General features: G+C 36.9%; 1 pseudogene across 1 annotated transcript; it reads right to left on the bottom strand.

The window, feature by feature from the left end:
- Positions 1 to 3189: 3189 nt before the first annotated feature.
- Positions 3190 to 4265, bottom strand: LOC147885052 (nuclear transcription factor Y subunit B-1 pseudogene; annotated as a pseudogene). Its single transcript, XR_015543550.1, has 2 exons — positions 4177 to 4265; positions 3190 to 4034 (listed from the first exon to the last, which is right to left on the bottom strand). The product of XR_015543550.1 is annotated as a nuclear transcription factor Y subunit B-1 pseudogene (transcript).
- Between the last annotated feature and the right edge of the window lie 13988 nt (positions 4266 to 18253).

Here is an 18253-nt window from a genome sequence, read left to right as displayed (position 1 = left end):
TGATGTGGAGCCATCGTGACTAACAATCTTAAAAATTGCCCAACCACATAATGCGTGGAAATTCACATTTCCCATCGAAGTTGACCCCGAACTCAATCTTATAGCACTGTCTCTGAGGAGCCAGTGCTAACAAAAGAGAGGAAGTTAAATATTAAGGGGAATAACCCTAAAGCATTCACATGGATAAAAGAGGAAAAAATGCCAGGGTATTTCATGATGTGGTGGAGCTCTTTGTATACTTTGTAAGTATGATTTTCTAAACGATGGATGAATTTCAATTCTCTTTTCTTACTATGCAAATAATTTACCTTTTTCAAGAAAGCATGATTTTACAACACTTTTTGGTTAAGGCCACACATGAGCTTTATATGCCAACCCTATACAAAAGTGTGAGGTGGGGCATCCACTTTCTACCATAAGCAATAGGACTAGTATGACATGATCACTAGGATCAATTCAAGTAAGGAGTACATATACATTGATCTCCAACCCCTCCCCCCCCTTCTCTCTCTCTCTCTCTCCCTCTCTCTCTCTCTCTCTCTCTTCATCTAATTCAACTAATGCATGAATATCCCTATATTCTTATGGTTTGGCATTTGTCCTTGCCTGTATGGTAGTCCTTTTCTCTTGTTGCTTGTCATTCCAGTATTTTGGCTAGGCAAACATGTGCATGATTCAAATCCTCCCTCGTAAGAATGCGAGTTTCATTGCAACTTCCAAGAGGTTGGTGTTATTGGCTTGGACAAAGCACATCAAGTTCTTGCATTATTTCATTACGAAGCTTATCCAAGTAAAGCTCTACTATCACACCCTTGGGATTTGCTTTGACTAGAGAGCAAATGAAGCACCTCACATGACATGGTGTGGGACCAGAATTGAGCCCGAGGGGGTTGCAAGAGCTTCCCTTTTCATAGCCTTAAAGCTTAATAATATCCCTTATTTGTGCTATATTCTCTATTATCTCTTTCTAGGCTTTAGTTTTCTCTCTTGTGCACTTGTGCTTGAGACATTGGACGGAGTCATATGACTACTTCACTTCCATATATCACTAGTGTACTACTAGTAATTGGTTGATCTCACACTTTTGGGAGATGTTTCTTGGAGAGGCATAAAATGGGCACAACCGTACTACGTTTTCCTCCCTCTTGCCTCAATGAATGTTTTCTTTCCCTTCCCTTCTTTCTTGCACCACTTTCCTCCCCTACTCATACATAGGGATAAGAAATTTGGTTGCATATGTAGTCTTATCCCAATCTTGGCTTTAAGAAAATAAGCATTTGATGACCACTAAGATGACGATGGCCACCAAGATGATTATGATGACCACCAAGATGATTATGAAAAATTGCTAGTAGAATTGAAAGTTTTGGTAGAGCATCCTTTTCATAATGCATGAGCTCATGAACATAATGTCATGTTAAATTTATTCCAAAAACCTTGTTGCAATCTAGACACTTTATTATTCATAAGTCTAACCTTGAGACTGTGATCTCATGTTAAGTGAGTTCAAAGGCCACTACAATGCATGGGACAAACATGTAGATTTATTTTCTATATAAACGTTGTGCATCTAACTCATAGGTATCACTCATAAGCTTTGCATTGGAAACAATATTTTATTACCTTCAATAAAAAGGAAAAGCACCTTGCATCCTAAAGCAACATTTACTTAAATCAATCTTTTTGGAGCATCAACTTTTAAAAGAGTGTAAAAGCCAACTTTTTTCTACCTAAATGCTTATGAAAGCATAAGCAAAGAAGCTTATGATAGTACATCAAGGCCTTGCAAGAGTTAAGAGGACGTATAAGCTAAATTGTATGAAAATTCCACCATAACATTTAGAAGCCCAACTACGACATTGTCTCTCCTTGTCTTAATACTTATTTTTGCAAGGATCCTATTGCGCCCAAGCTTACATAGGACCTATTCAAGATTGTTTTGCATTATGTACATGAATGCAAGAAATGCTTATTTTTGCAAGGATTCTATTGTGCCCAACCTTACATAGGACCTATTCAAGATTGTTTTTGCATTATGTACATGGAAGCAAGAGGGGAAAAAACACACACACACACACACACACACACAACTATGTTTTTCAAAGCCTAGCAAAACAATCGAGGCCATGCATAGAGACTTTATGTATTTAGGAGGCCATACATAGAGACTTTATGTTGGCCTCCATAGAGACTTTATGTATCTAGGAGGCCATACATAGACTTTATGTATCTGTTGTGATTTCCAATTTGGCATTAAAATAATTGCATCACTCAAAAGACAAGAATAAATTAATTTAAGCAACAAAGTTAAAAAAAGAAAGAATGGTGATGCATTTTTTCTAACTAAGAATGTGGAATTTTGTAGATGTTTCACCTTATGACCCAAAAGGGACCACCATCAAGACCAAATTGATTAACTATTATATACTCAAACAATTAATCTAGTATGTGACGATGATAATTGGAGGGAGTCAAAACACACATAAACAAAAGAGACAAAACAAGTAGGCTCTTTAACATATCCTTTGAGCATGGAAATAACAAAATCAAATAATAACAATAATTGGCCCAGCATGAGATGCTTGGAGTTAGAGAAGTCCTTACTCAAAACACATAACAAATGACAACACATACCCATGCATGACAAACAAGCGCACTCATAACATACAATTTGAAAGTGGAAGTTATAAAAGCTAGTAATGGCAAAATACAGGCTCAAGTCATAATATTATCACAAGAAGGCAATTTTTTTGAGAGATTGTGAGAACGTCATGAAGGCTAAGAATAGCTAATAGAAGCTTAGAGGTTGCTAAAATAGGTGATCAAAATTTTCCTATACAAGTGGTATCAAGGATTAAATAAAAAAGATAAACTCAACAAATGGTGTTGGATTGATAAACTTTGTAAATTGTAGACTATAAACAATTAGAAAAAAAATAAAAAGGAAGTAGACAAAGCTGGGTTTTAAGCACACAACATCCAAAAATCCTTTGAGAGTGGGTTTTTAATCCAGCTAAACTTCCTCTATTACAACTAAAATAACCGAAATTGCAGTTGCTAGGAACATGCACATCTAATCTAGCTAGAAAAACATAGATTCGTGTGTAAAGAAGTATGTGTTGCTCGACCATTATAACAAGAAGAAAGTCTCAAATACATCAAGCAATTATAGAAAGGGCAAGCCTGTATTTCAATGGAAGCCGAGTCTGTGAACATCTCTGCTCTCCCCTACCTGAAAAAGCTTGAGCAAAGGAAAGGAGAGGCGTAACAGGAGAAGAAAAATATAGTAAAAAGCTCTGTCATGTTTATGACTTATTTAACTTTTGGTTTCCTTTTGAGGGGTTTGTAGTGAAAACCTTTATGTGTAACCACCATACCAAGATTTGCAAGCGCTAAGGACTGTAGACCGCTGTGCAAGCTTCCTTAAACTGTAAACATGCAGGCTTGGCATGTGGCCGTTTTCACAAACCTGAGCTTTTTCTGTGTCCTAGATCATTTGTAGTGAGGAAATGGGTCGAAGGGCATGGTTGCCCCAGTTGCCACGTCTTTGTAAAAGCCCATGGTGCTGTTGTATAGACCAGTGTTTGCCATATGATAGCTGGTAGAAGGCACCGCAAAAGGATTGGTTTCCTTCTTCGGCAGTGGCTCCCCCCGAATCGACCCTCTGTGATCACCTTCTATTTCTCTGTACCTTTGAAGATACAGAGAAAGTGGCTCAACGTAATCGTCAAACCCCAGCTTGTTCATAGCCCACAAGAGATCCTCCGCAGTGATAGTTTTCCTCTGCTCCCGCTGGCACCTGTCATTTGCTTCGCTGGTTATGAAGCTGATGAACTCTGAGACACATTCTTGAATGGTCTCTTTTGCATCGTCAGCAATCTTTGCATGCGCGGGAAGCACCTTGCGCATGATTCGAATCACATTAGCGATGGGCATCAAGCGGTCCTGCTCTCGCACATTGGTGTTTTCGCGTTCCCCAGCCTCGGAGATGCGATTGTCAAGGCTAGCTGGGCTACATACCGCTGCCATCAAACCTATAAAGACCCAATTTGCAAGACCCAAAATCAAAACTGAAGTCTATACTGTTACTAATAATGTTTCAGAGCTGCACGAAGCAATTGAAGCTCAAAAACAGTACGAAGGGCGAATGGGTAGACTTGCGGAGGACAAACTCACCGCGAGGCGGGTACAAATCGTGCTACTGGGTTGTCGAAGGGGCACGAGGCAGCTTTGTGTTCAAGGCGATTCTTGAGAATGCATGGCTGAAGAACAATTGCTTTACAGCAACAATGAAAGTGGACTGACTTTAAAGGATTGTGGAGGGTGAAGTTCACCCAAAGTAGTTGCCACCCCAGGTTGGGGTACGCTTCCACATGTAACACATGTAGGCCTTCCCACCCAAATAGGTATATTACCTCAAATCCTCTCACGTATATTACCTCAAATCCTCTCTCTCTCTCTCTCTCTCTCTCTCTCTCTCTCTCTCAATTTAGTTGCAAAACTGTTTGACAATTTGCAACTAAATTGAGAGAGAGAGAGAGAGAGAGAGAGAGAGAGAGAGAGAGAGAGTTTGTGTGTGTGTGCACACTCATGCACATGCAAGCATGCACTTATTGCATATCAGTGAGCACACATGCTTGTGCACGTCTATAGCACTATGTGCAAAAGCACCGAACCCATGGGCATTTACTTCTCGTTATGACAATCCTACTACCGTGATAACTAGAAGGAACTTGCCCGCACTAGCCAGCTATACCCGTTTCAGGCTCTTGGTGGGTTTCTCTTGACACCTCCATGCCGCGCATCTAGTGGCCACCCTCCAAGACCACTTGTCCACTCTACCCTTTGTAGCATTCTAATAATGAAGAGAGAGAGAGAGAGAGAGAGAGAGAGAGAGAGAGAGAGAGAGAGAGAGAGAGAGAGAGAGAGAGAGCTCCTTCCGCTATATGGTTTTTCAATCATCAAACCTCGTACTCCTCCCACCTTTACCCAACACTATATAATCCACAATATCCTCCATCTTACTTGTATATTGTGCCTTTTACCCTTTAAGTACCATTTGTGCCTCTCCCATGCATGGAAGAAGCATAACAAGATGGTGTGACTCTAATTCCAAACCTAGATATGTTTAAAAAGTGGCATCCTACCACAATTTTAATCTTTTATATGTGACCCATTGAGAGATGTATATTCTCTTCTTAGTATTTAAAACTCATTAAAGTGCACCTTTGTACTCATATGTTACATCCTTATAAGAAAAATCCAACTAACTTGTTTGAACCTCTCAAAATTTCTTGTGAAGCATGTCACTAGCAACAATCAATTTTACAATCATGTACCAAAAAGGGGCAAAAGGGGTCGGTGAAAAAAATATTCCATCTTTTGTAAAGAATCAAGTACATGACTTCTCATAAAGAGTAACTCATAAAAAAAGGATGAATGTGCAGATTGCATGTGGAATGTGTACCCACGTGTCCTATAATGGAAATATAAATTTAGCACTTAAAATCATTATATAGAACCAATCCTATGTTAGTGGATTTCTTGGTCTTAGACGCACACACACACACACACACACACACACACACACACATTTTTTTTAGTGAAAGTTACACATACACACACACAATCTATTTTTCCCTTTTATCCATGCAACTGACATTCCTTCCCTTTTTACCCATTTGGAAACCTTTTTTAAAATTGCCTCTCTCCTCTCTCTCTCTCTTCAAATAAAATTCCCCCCCACATTCTCTACCCTTTCCCCTCTCTTTCTCCTAATATCCCTCAATTCCTCTCTCTTTCCAAACTTATTTTTTCCCCCTAAGCTAGCCCCTTATGTTCTTATGTTCCTCTCATTTTTTCCTAGTTTTCTCCTAAATTTTCAATTTTTTCTTGCTCCCTTTCTCTTTCCTTATTTCATTTAATTTTCACCTAATTTCTATTTCCCCTATTTATTTCCTATTTCTCACTATTTTTTCTAAAATTTTCCATTTTCTTTGAAATTATTCCTAATGTCTTCTTAATTTATCCTATTTTGTCCTAAATCTTTCCTAAAATTTTCCTAATTCTTTTCCAAATGTTTTCTTCCTTACTTTTCTACTCTCTCTCTCTCTCTCTCTCTCTCTCTCTCTCTCTCTCTCTCTCTCTCTCTCTCTCTTTCTCTCCTTAACTACACTTCTAGCTCTCTCCCTAACCACACCTCTACTTACTCTACTCCCTAACCAATCCCAAACTACTCCCTAACCAAGTCTCTCCCCCATCCCCCCGACTATTCTTTTCCACTTCCTGTGACTACTAATCTCCTCGACTCCCGACCACCATCATTTGCTCGAGTACACCTTCCACCTTCGATTTAAAAACCCCTCAAGCCTTGCTGCCTTATATTCTCCTTATCTTTGCCTCAGGTCACCATGACCTCTATCTGTCTGTCGTGATACGTAGATTTCTCCATAGCTATTGCTTCACACAACATTGTCTATACCCGACCACTCCTATGACTTCTCCATACCCTAATTGTCTCACTGCTACTTTCCACAATACCCAACTACTTTGCATAGCACTCGGCTCCATAGCTACTTTGTTGCATAGCACTATGGTTTCTCCATACCCCGGATGTACTATTGCTAGCACAACCCCTCAAATCATCGCAATTCTTGTATTTCCACCACCCCAGCGATCCACTACCTGATTTATGAAGCTTAACCGCATCTCTCTACTTTGGATCTACCTCAACCTTTGGCCATTTCACTCCATCTTAACTTTCGGCGACTTTGCTTCCATAAATTACACATGTCCCTTATGTGTAAAGTACCCTTAAGTTTAATTCTCCCCCCCCCCCCCCCCCCCCCCTTTTTTCATTTATGCTAATTCTCCCCTCTAAGCTTTCTACCTATAAGCTAATCTTTGCAAGTATGGCTTTTTACGAATGGTTTAATATTACGACTTCAACTCCCCCTTTTAAATTTTCATTTACTTTTCTCTATGGGTATTTGCAACTCTATTGTTATTCATCTTTTCCCCTCTCCCTTTGTTACCCTTTATTTCCATAACCCTTCTTTTGCATTTACTTTTCCTTTATAGAGAAACTTCTTTCCCTTCATTGCCGCCCCCCCTCTCCCTTGCAGCCTTTCATGCCTCTCTATCCTCTCCCCCTATTTAATTTCACATTCTCCCTACATATAACCCCTTTTCTTATCTACCTTTATAATTCTCCCCCTTCCACATTCCCCCCCCCCTCCCCCTTTTCCCTTTTTCTTTTACTCCTACTATTGAAACTTACTCCTATTGTCCTTCCCTTGATAAGCCTCTTTTTCTTAATTCTTTCTAAATTTCCTATTTTTCTTTTTTAATTTCTCTCTCTCCCTACATCCCATATGTTTTTAATTGTCTTGGATTTTTTCTTATAACTTACTCTCCCTTCCCTTTAACTTAACCCCCCTTTCTTTATAAGTTTTTCTTTTTTTTTTAAATTGAAAATTTTCTAAGTCTTCCTATTTTAGTTAATATAATTTTTTAAGTTTAGTTTTTGTTGTTAAAATTTACACTTAATGATATTAAATATTAATTTAAGCTCCTCTTTTCTTATAAATTATCCTTCCCTTATGCTCTAAGTCCTAATATTACATTTATTGCTCTAAATCTTAAGCTCTCGCCTCCTCCTTCTCCCTTTTACGTTCTCATATCTATTACATTAAAATTTTCCTCCGCTACATAACCATATATTCACTTTTCCTTCAACTCACCCTAATTGATTTTATACTGAAAACATAGTATCAAAATTTAGCTTTATAAGTTTATAGCATGAGTAACTATTTTTATTGTGATGCTGATAACAAGGGAGGGGTGTTTATGACACCTATTTTCTCAATTAAGTTAAAATATGGTTCTTATGATTTTTCTTGTTGGATGGTAGCAGGTATGCACACTCCCCTCTTTAATAAAAGTGATGCTTGCGACAACTTATAAAAGCAAAAATCGTTTGCATAGTCATGCATTCTACAAACCTTTTGCAATTTGCGCACCTAGTGGTTTTTTTGTAATGTTTCATAGAAGCTTTCTCTTTTGTTTCCATTACCAAAATTGTTTTCATTTCACTATGAATCGGGGTTTTGTTGAGTCTTCACACACACACACACACACACACACACACACACACACACACACACACACACACACACACACACACATGCATGCATGCACACACGCACGCATGCATGCATGCGCACATGCGCATGAATGGGCTTACACACACAGATGCACAGGGCACAAGCATGCACGCACGCACGCACACTCACACACACACATGCATATACACATGTATGTGCACATGCATGCACGCATGCACACACACACACACACACACACACACACTTTCGAACAAAAGTATTTGATGAAAAGTGTGAGAAGTCAAAAGCTATAAATTCACATTGACAAATATTAAATTTTGTAATAGACAATGAATATAAATATGGACAGCATCTATAGTAGAACCAATGAGGGAATAACATCAATTAAGCTTGGTATTTCCATATCCCAGTGCCATACATTAAGCTTGGTATTTCCATATCCCAGGTGCCATACTTCATCTCTCATTCATGAACATTGAATAGATAGTAGCAATGTGTTTTTTCAATTTTTGATAGCCTTAAAAGTTTGACTCACATAAGCTTTTTCTTGTGATGCCCTTTTTGGTCCGATGCAAACATTACATATCATTTGCAAAAATAAGAAAAAACCACCGAAGAGAAAAACCATTCCATATAGAACTTTATAAACATAAGGATAAGTTCTAAATATGTTGCCACGACCTAAAATATCTATTTTTTTTAAGTAGAAGAATGAAGAACATATTTTTCTAAGTCATGCAACATATGCACACAGGTTTGGGATAGGTATGGATGCATTACATATTAATAAGCGAAAAGCAAGGGTTTGAGAGAGGTATACATACATTACATATTACTACACCAAAACAAGGTATCTTGCTTGAGGGATTGGTAACATATATTAAATTATTTGGGTATTGATAATATATTAAACCTTCACAAAATGATGGCATATGTTCAAATAAGATACTTGGCTTATGGGTTGAGAAAAACTATAATCTATGTGTAGCATTTACAAAACAATTGATCAAAGAATAACTAGTTTTCTATATGTGGTTGTATTCAATAACTTTAATTATAATCTAAAAAAGAATTGTCATTCAGTAAATTTATTAAATTTAAAGCCTACATGTCTCATACTGTTAAAGTTTTACATTTTTGATATGCAAATACTCATTCATTTTAATCCTGAATTTCAATTCACTTTCGGACTATGTAAAATTTTAACTTGAAAAATGGATTCAAGCATTAGCATAAACATGAACAAGCAATAACCAAATTCACATACAAAATTGAGGAAGCAATGGCATGGAACATGAGAAAAGTTTGATTTACCCCCCCTTTGCAGGGCACATGAGCCAAAAGTGTTTCATCCAAAGTATTCCTTCTCTAGAAACAATCAAATTTCTAAGGTGTATTTCTTCATTGGTTTCATTATATAGAAGGAGTATAGAAGGCCTATACCACACTCGTGAATGGCTATTAGCAAAAATGTAATTTTTAAACTTTTTGCCTTTAGAACAACTCGTTTTCTTGTAACAAATCTTAGGCCTTCAAAACAAATCCTTTTCTAAAATATTTTTTCTCAACTATTGTGGATACAACTTTGTAAGCTGGATTTGTAGGATGTGCCATACAATGTATCCCAACACAATAAGGAGCATATTTTGTTTCTAATTGTCTAGAAATACCATTCTGACAACCTTGCAAGACCGAGGCACCATCACATGCAAAATACAAGCAAGTTTCTTGACCATATCAAACTCCGTCAATCCCCGATAATCTTTAAAGCTCGAATCAAAACTCGCACTAAGTTTTTAGCATTGGATGCTAAATCAAGCTCGTGTACATGTAAAAAATATAGTTTTCTCTTGTTATTTTCTACCAAATACAAATGCATACCCAACCATGATGTAGTATATATTGCTATGTACTCTTCCAATGATACAAAAAAGTAGTTTGCCAGGTTTAAAGTCTCATTTAAATAATCTTACAACTTGATTCATGTGGTTAGCCGTATCTGTTGCACTACTATCAATGCATGCTTGACAAATGAGGAAAGAAAAAAAATGGAAGATATGATTGGTAACTTGAGAAGTCTATCAGTGTGAGTGTCCTTGCTTCAATATTTGCATAATAGCTGCAAATTGAACTATTTTTCCTCTATCAACCTGATCATCAATACATTCACAACACTTTTGCAATGATCCTTCACATTTATTTCTTGTAGATTGTTGTGCAAGTAAACATTTACTGTAAACCTTCCCACAATGCTTCTCAATAGTATCAATCTTCAATTGCACCCTTGCCTCCTTTTTCCTTGCCCATGTGCATATTTTACAAATGGCCCACTTTGGTACATCCCCATTGTCCACTTATTCTACCTCCAACCAAGGATATTTGGCTACCCAATCTTCTTGAAAATTTTTACAAATATCCCAAGCTCTCTTTCTCTTCTACGAACTTGAGGAGTTGCATTTTTTCGATGCACTTTCAAGGGCTCCTCCATTGGTGTTTGCATGGATGACATTGTTTCTAAGATTTTTCCACTTTCCAATCCACGTAAATCCAACGCCTCATTGTTGTCAATAGTGTGCCAATTGATGCATTTTCCATTATAATTGCATTCCCTTGATTACAATTATGTAAGCTTGATTGCCCTACTTCGAAGACCTGAAAACTCAAATCCTTGTTAAAACTATCATCATTAATCAACAATCTTGAACATTGATTTTTAGCATGATGCTGTGTGCCTAAAGCATGTTCTACAATCTCGTAAATTTCTTCATGATTCATGGAAGAAGAGTTTGACAGTAAATTCTCTGGTGTATTTGGTGTTTTGTGTTTGAGTTTGCATTAATGCCCACTGACATGGAAGGTAATAAAAAAGATGTCATTTTCGTAATTTCCCCCAAAGCTTGAACTTTATTATTTCTCCCCATGGTAAGTACCTATTTAAAAATTCTTGTATTAGTTGAACATAAAATAGCACAAAAATTATTGTCATTAAAAATATGTTGAGTGTAATAGCATCAAACTTATTACCTTTAAAAATTATTTGCACTTCAAGTATTGCAAATCAAATATAACACATATGTAATAAAAGCTATGTACATCTTAAGCATAAATACATTTTAAAAATGAATAGCATAATTCACAAAGAGAAGAAATAGCTTAATGAATTTTCATACAAGTCTACTGCATGATTGCAAAATTAATAGAAGTCTACCACATGAATACAACTATAACATTAAAAAGAACATATTTTGTAGAAGAGCATATTTTCTATGTTTCTAGTGTTATAGCGGCATTCATCTCATCAAGAAGTTGCATTGCTAGACTAACATTACATCCAAATATTGATAGGATACTATATGTATCTATAAGTCCTATTCTCTCTCTAGTATTCTCAACCATCATCTTTTCAAAGGCATGTCTTTTTATGTTTTTTAAATCCAATTGCATCACTCTAATTATCATCCTAATGGATGATTAGGAGATGGGATAAACCAATAGCTTGCATAATTCTAACCTTAAGGGAGCAAGAAAGAGTAAATAGAGAATAAGGTCAAGCTTCACAAACATTACGTCATCTTCAAATAATATTTGCATTTGTAAAACACTATGAATCAAATCTATGAGCCATGTACTATATAAATTTCTTTATTAAAAAAACAACAATCAACACTTTCCTTACATACATAAATGGATCAAGTATTGGATAAGAAAATCAAAAAGGTTTTGGCATTATATAAAAAGTGTAGTGCACTTATCAAAGTTGGATACAAAAGACTAAAGTGCATCATGTCGTAATGCACTTTCACATGTCTCCTTGAATATCACTTGGAATGTGTGAGTAACATCTGCTGCAGTAGGTCTAGCATTGGGAATAGAATTCCTAATTTCTTCTATTCTCTATTGCAAGATCTGAAGCATAAATAAATATTAGTTTCCTTTGAAAATTTTGCAAATGGAAAAGTATACAATTTCAAATCCAACCACTTTCTTATCATGCATCTCTCTATGAGTTGAGGGTCACATCTATCCTTGCCATCATTAACATATTTATCATTCTAGCTTAATCCCTAATCAATAGTTCCTATGAAAACCTTATCAGAATCACAATCAAAGTGAAGCATTATGTTAGCAAGGTGCAAGTCATTGTGCAGAAGACATTGTCCATGCATATATTTTAAGTTGCCATCAAAGTGCCAGCTTAATTTATGGCCTATGCACATACACAAGATAAATGGTTGAACTATTCTCCCACATTGTTTAGGTCATAGAATTAAACCTTGATCATTTCTATAACATGTCACCATTCCAATTTCGGTATACCAAGCTTGGAGGGTTTATCACATGAGCAATCGTGCAAACAAGTCCTCTATGAGGTAATTGGGCTTGCATTGTTTCAATGTTGGCCATTAACTCTCTCATGGACCTTTTCTCTTCTCTTTTAATTGGCTTTAACACATTGAGAATCTTGATAGAATAGGTTTCTTTTGGATCAAAACCTTGTACATCAATGATGTTGTCTTTCACTACCTTTCCATACAAGCCTTCACCCAACATGTAATCTTTCTCTTGTAAATGAATCTGCTCCTGTAGAAAGAACAAAGATGGCATCTTTAATCCTTTGGGATTGACACATTCTTTTGAACAAGTAGCATGGGTTTCTTTCCTCTTTGAAGTCACAAGCGCTTTCCACTTTAACAAAAACCAATCAATCAACTCTTCATTATTTTTCACATCTTTTGGATTTATTGTGTGTGTCCATTTTGCATAAACACTTTTCATTCTCCCTAGTTCTGTGTGAATGCTCACAAAAAATGTATCATTAAATCCATATTCCATATTCCATTGTGGATCCTCACTTTTCATCATACTTATGACTTTTGAAGCAAGATTCTCAAAAAAATTACACATTCCATATTCCATTGTGGATCCTCACTTTTCATCATATGTATGACTTTTGAAGCAAGATCCTCAAAAAATTATCCATTTCTCTTTCTCCCAATACAAAATAATTTTCCAAGTTCTCATGAGTTTTAGATAGAAAACTTATACAATGACACATTGAGAATATTTCCTACATTCCACCCTTGAATTTGTATTCAGACAATGTACAAGTTTTTTACACCTCTACATCCCATCCATGTTAGCTTTTGCACAAGACACACAATTAGTTACTTTTTGCAAACTCTCTCTCTCTCTCTCTCTCTCTCTCTCTCTCTCTCTTTCTCTCTCACAATTAGTTACTTTTTGCAAACTCTCTCTCTCTCTCTCTCTCTCTTTGTCTCTCATCTAGATGATTTGATTCTCATGACCATGTAGCAAGCTCAAGGGAACTAGTGTCAAAACCGTGTCAAGATCGAAAAAGTTTAATAGACTTGGATGGTTCACTGACATGAAACATCAAACATAGATGATTCACCTAGCTACCCATATAAGATTTATGCAACACTTAATAGATAAAAGAAGAAAGAAGAAATATCACTTGAACATGTTTTCTGATGCAACCAACCACCTATCTATAGTCAATGAGTTTATAAATAAGAAACTAAAATATATGATGAAAGTCTTAGCACAAAAGAACTCTTCTTATACTATAAAGCCTAATAATGAGACTTTTAGTACAAAAAAACCAAGTTTCTTATAAATCCTAATAATGACATCATATCCTAAAATAGATTGGTTAGGCATCTACCAGAAATATCCAAATATAGTCATGTTTGGTATCAAAACGATCAAAATACGTCAAATGAGCTCATTCCTCTTGTTAGCTTCATGAAATTTCATCTCTATGGTGATTCTATGCATGTGAGCTCTCCTCTGGAAGCCCTTTTGGGCTAAATTTTTTGGCCCAAATTGGTGGGATAGAAGATGTAGACAGAGATAAAGGGTCTACACATAGAACAAAGATGAGAGAGAGAGAGAGAGAGAGAGAGAGAGAGAGAGAGAGAGAGAGAGAGAGAGAGAGAGAGAGAGAGAGAGAGAGAGAGAGAGAGAGAGAGAGAGATATGTAATTAAGAAGCTGTAAAAATAAAATAAAGGCCTTTTGTGTTTACAAACTACACACCATGTAGACTTGATATGGATCCATATGAGAGAGAGAGAGAGAGAGAGAGAGAGAGAGAGAGAGATGCCGTAAAGAGAGAATAGAGAGAGATTTCCTAAGTGGAATAGGTGTAACAAAACATGCTAGTTGCTATAAAAAACTCGCTCCTAAACTTGCTTCTTGCCCCTCCTCAGATTTGATAACATGATAATTGGAATCACAATAAAGAAAAAACTAGAGTATAAAACTCCATACACTGCTGGTAATGTTTGCCCAAATCTAGTGATGATGAAAGCATTAAAATGGCTCATTGAAACACCATTGTACAAGAAAGAGGATGTCTTGATCTTAGGATGAATGCATAACAAAATAGTGACACTGTGAATAGGTGCTTTACAGAGGAAAGTATGGCTCTAGAACAAGAGGCTGACCCCATTCATAGGCACACTAATGCATGGGTATGTCGATACAGCTGAGATTTTTGATACAATCTCAGCCATCACAACGACAATCAATCCAAGCAAAAACCAAAAGCAAATAGGTATATATAAAGACAAGCATTACGAAGTGCTGAACTATCTAACTCTACTCTTTGATCAGCCAAGGTATGAGCGTATGCTCAATATCCTCAGCTACCAAAAAAAATACTCAGTGGGAGATCCTGCATTGGGACCGACGCTTTGCAACACACATCCAAAACCTTTTCTTCAAAGTAGTAAAAATTTTAATACACTTTGTTGCTAGTTTAGTGTGGATTCATATGCAAAAGGCATGGCTAAATGGTAGGGTAAAGATGTCAAAACCAAATCCAACTTAGATGTACTCTTGAAATCAGATATTGGTTACCAAGAATTTGAAAGCATCTGAACATCTTGACAGTACTTGCAATACTAGAGGAAAAGGTGGTTTGCAATGGTTCCCCACCTAGGCCCACCAACATTCTTTGTGATGTTTACAAGTGGGGAGAGAAATTGGTCAGCGTTGTTTGATGGACTAAGAAAGTTGCAGTCGATTGAGTGCAACACTGAGCGCTTAGTCCACTGAGAGAGTTGCGGTCGAGTGAGCACAACATTGATTAAAAAGAGCTTCCAATGCACCATCTGGTTCATGATGACCCCATCACTTGCGCATGGTTTTATGACCACAGCATAAAAGCCTTGAGAAAGCTTTTGAAGGTTGATTCACAATTCTTTGGAAAGATCATGGATTTCTACTATGTGATCGAATTTCAAATCGTGGGAACGAGCATGATCATGCCCTGCTTTGGGTGGAGGGGTACTCCATTTTAATGGTAAATCATGCTTTGTGGATCAATACATATCTTGTGACCTGGCAGCGTTGCTCCCTGAGTCATTGCAAGCAGCACAATACCATAGACATACACGGGCATGCCAAAAAAAGGGTAAAGCAATTTGTAGATTTCATTTTCTAAAACCACTAATGGATGAAACAACAATCTTGGAACCTCTCCACGACAACTCCTTCCATATCAAATCTAACCTTATAAGAATGTATAGGGAGCTGAACAACACGACCTCTGCTTCATTGCATAGTTTCACAGAATTTTAAATAAATTAAGACTAACAAGGATGAATATATACTGTGTTTACGAGGAAATTTAAAATGGCTAATGTTGTTTCTACAGAGAAAGTTAGCAGACACTTGGACAAACCCATTTGCAAAGTTCCTGGCACCATTATGGGATGCCAAAACTGATGTTCAATTCATATTAGACCCCTATGCAGCGGCCGCATATTGTACTTCATATCCCACAAAGGTAGACCATACAATAACTAAAGCGTTTAACGGTATAATAAAGAAATCAAACCAAGACAGCAATGACATGGTTGAAGGAATCAAGAAATGGGACCTGCATTTTTAGACTTGCAATAGATGTCAGTGCAACGAGCAATCTACCTAATCCTTTCACTGTTGTTGCCGATGCACCACACTTATCTTACAGTACAGTTCATAAATATAGCACCATTCCAACAGCGTATCACTGTCCTAAAACCTAATAAAGTCTTGCAAACATTACCCGATGACTCAACCGACATCATGTGTGATTCAATTATAGATTGCTACGTTAGCGCAACCAGTAGTTCTTGAGCTAATTACACTTTCTGAATTTGTATTAGAATACAATAGGACAACGTACAAAAGGCTGAAGAAACCACATGTATTAGGTTCACACATTTCAATTAGCATCGAGACCCAAAAAACTATTATAAAGAACAATTGATGCTCTACATTCCTTACTGTGAATCAAAAGAAACTTAAAATAGCCACATAAAACATGGCAAGATGATTACAGCAAACACATCCATCGGATTGACGATGCGTGTAAAAAATTCAATTTTCGGATAGATCCAAACGATCAAAATGTGGAAGCTTAGACAAACTTCGAGCAACAGGTGCATGAGATGGCTATGAACCCAAATGGTAATGTATGAGCTGAAACGTTCAATAACGCTATTTTGTTGGACTCATCCGATATGATAGACATGATGCATTACGATTGTGTCAAAGATCAACCAATTGATATTCCTTGTCTAGAAACTAGAAACAATAAAAAAAGAGAAGGTGTTGACGCTTACCAATACCTACATCCATCGGCATGATTAATCTCCACAGAAGAGCATTACTCCCAAGTACGGTGACTGAATCCATAAAATAGGTGTGCGTTTAACAACATAATGTGAAAAAAGAAAAATAGACCAGATGAGCCAATTTACACATTGCTGGAACAGGCAAGACAACATTCATACACAGTCTTCACCAAGAGGTGTTGTGTCTATATAACAAAGGTTCTACCTCTGACCCATTAACTATGAAAATATTAGAGAAGGGCTGCTTGCCATATGAATGGCACAACTCTCCATTCCACATTGAATATACCGATAAACTGCAAAAACTTGCCTAAATTGGTAGCTGACAAACTAGACAAGCTCACAAAACAATACTTGGACCTTTGAGCTCTTATCGAGTTATCACTCATTGGCAAACACATACTTAACTTTGTGGATAAGCGGTTAAGTGCCATCAATCGCATTCACAACATTCAGTATGGAGGCTTGGACATCGTAATAATAGGAGACCTATACTAGTTACCCCCTATATGTGATAAGTGGGTATTCCAACATCGAAACCCTTTAAAGCAATTTTTTTGGAAAGAATGGATCAAATGCTACAACTCATCAGTTTCATGCGCCAAAATGATTTATTGTTCACTAACATCTTAAAAAAATTCCGAACGAACACACAAAGTAAACAAGACATTGACACAATTAATTTGATGTTACTGTAAGACACCACTGGACTTGACAATACTTCATCTATTTTGTACAAACAAACTAGTGCATGTGCATAACGAAATGGTGTTCTAGCATACAAGCAGTAACATTTACATTTTCCAAGCTGTGGATAAAAAACATGGAAATTGCTCAGGAACTCTTTCCTTGCATGACCCCAGCAAGACTACTGGCTTGCGCAAAGAACTAAAGCTCAAACCAAATATCATTGTTGAGCTTTGTGCTAGCAGCTACTACAATAGAACTGATGGTCCTATGAATGGAGCCGATGGCCACTTCAAGGCTGTAACAACATCCAAATCAAATGAGACTCAAACAAAGTTATATGGGTGCAATTCTCTAGCCCCGTTGTTGGAGCATGTACTCGTCAACAAACTCGACACTTGTATGCAAATCATATTGAACAATCCTAGACTACAATATTGCCAATTACAAAGGAAATACAAATAGGGAGCAATAACAACTACATCACTTCACAAATAAAATTTCCAATTCAACCGGCTTCAACAAGAATCATCCACCATGCACAAGGCTCAACACTAGAAACATTGTGTTTCGAACTTATAGGCTGTCACAACACGGCATTGCATATACAACACTCTCAAGAGTACATTCTAAATCAAACCTTTACCTCCTCAATCCTTGAATAGCAAACATTTCCATGTGGATATAACTGTGGCCACACTGAAATGGAGAGACTCCTTATAACTGCAACTTGGCAATTCGACGCCCCTTGCCTCAAAAGATGGAGCCAAACACATATCATTATACAAATGTTA

Source organism: Dipteris shenzhenensis, chromosome 26 (genome assembly GCF_047967505.1).
Source record: "Dipteris shenzhenensis isolate YYH24624 ecotype China chromosome 26, Dip_SZ_1.0, whole genome shotgun sequence".
Lineage (NCBI taxonomy): Eukaryota > Viridiplantae > Streptophyta > Polypodiopsida > Gleicheniales > Dipteridaceae > Dipteris > Dipteris shenzhenensis.
The sequence above is the reverse complement of the archived record's forward strand: the minus strand, read 5'-3'. Positions and strand labels throughout refer to the sequence as shown.